The sequence below is a fragment of the Cervus canadensis genome, chromosome 4 (assembly GCF_019320065.1).
Source record: "Cervus canadensis isolate Bull #8, Minnesota chromosome 4, ASM1932006v1, whole genome shotgun sequence".
NCBI classification, from domain to species: domain Eukaryota; kingdom Metazoa; phylum Chordata; class Mammalia; order Artiodactyla; family Cervidae; genus Cervus; species Cervus canadensis.
In genome coordinates this window covers 32,202,503-32,203,929 of record NC_057389.1, presented here as the reverse complement: position 1 = coordinate 32,203,929, position 1,427 = coordinate 32,202,503, and the positions used below count along the sequence as shown (strand labels likewise).

The 1,427-nt window shown below is 34.1% G+C and overlaps 1 pseudogene; it reads left to right on the top strand.

Moving 5' to 3' along the window:
* The first annotated feature begins 978 nt into the window (after positions 1–978).
* LOC122441170 lies at positions 979–1,109 on the top strand (annotated as a pseudogene).
* The last annotated feature ends 318 nt before the right edge of the window (positions 1,110–1,427 follow it).

Below are 1,427 nucleotides of genomic sequence, written 5' to 3'. Positions count from 1 at the left end.
TTGTTAGGCATACAGGCAGAAAATGATGTAGTCAGGCCCTTAGACTTCTTTTTTCTTTCTTTTCTCATTCCATGGCTCATGTTTGATTTCACATTAATCTCAGGTATATTGTTCAGAAATAGAGTCACTTTAATTTTAGTTCCTTGCATGTCTGTTCCTTCAAACAAATTTGCATGACAAAATTTATAACAAGAAATTTCTTAAACTGTAAATTGTTCCAAATAAGAGATGCTGACTCTTTTAAAATAACAAAGCACACACTAGACATATTCAATAAAATTAAAACAAGTAAAATCAATAGTATCAGGTTCTAAGCCAGGCTGTTGACAAGTCACAAACTTTTATTTTAAACCTCCCATTTTAATGTCATTCTTTTAAGAAAGAAAGAAAAGATGTATTAGTGAGATGTAAAAAAAAAAAATCTACCATCAAGGGCAAAAGCAGTGAAATGATTGAAGATTCATTCTTCAGTCTGGAGGGTTTACTGGGATTACTTAGGCTAGACAAAAATCCATGAAGGTCATAATGACAATTTCATCATTTTAGACTGATGTATGCCATTTTTTTTTTTTTGATGTATGCCATTTTTATATTGTCTTTGCAGTAAACATTAAAGAGTGAACTATTACATTAAAAGGCAATGATTTAAAAATGTATCTGCTCCACCCTTCTCTAGTTTAATAAGGATCTTTACCTCTATCATTTAGAAATTAACCAAGAATATATTTTTAAAATTTCTAATGTGCATTCTATAGGTGAAAAGTCATTGGTTTGTGCCAACTTATTTTTAGCTTCTAAAATTTATTGCTAATTAACTATAGATATAGAATAGTTTTATATCTATATAAATATATAGAATTGTTCTATATCTATTTATATATATACGTAAATATAGTTCTATATCTAAAGAATCTATAATTAATTAGCAATAAATGAAAATAGTATCCAGCTTAGGTAACCTGTACACTCATAGCAAGGAAACATTCTTCACTTTTCAGAAGTTATAAAGCTGTTTGCTTTTTGGAGCTGGGAGTTGGAATAGGAGCTTGCTCCGTCCACTCCACGCATCGACCTGGTATTGCAGTACTTCCAGGAACGGTGCACCCCCCTCGGGGGAAACTAATACAAAAAAAAAAAAAAAAGCTGTTTGCTTGGTAAATTATTTGGCAAACCATCTGGGCAATAATGGGCTTCCCAGGTGGCACAGGGATAAAGAATCCACCTGCCAATGCAGGAGATGCGTTCAGTCCCTAGTTTGGGAAGATCCTCCGGAGGAGGAAATGGCAACCCACTCTCCTATTCTTTCCTGGAAAATCCCATGGACAGAGGAGCCTGGCAGGCTTCAATCCAAGGGGTCACAAAAGAATCAGACACAATTAAGCGGTTGAGCATGCACCCACACAGGCAATAATAGTAAAATAACTGAC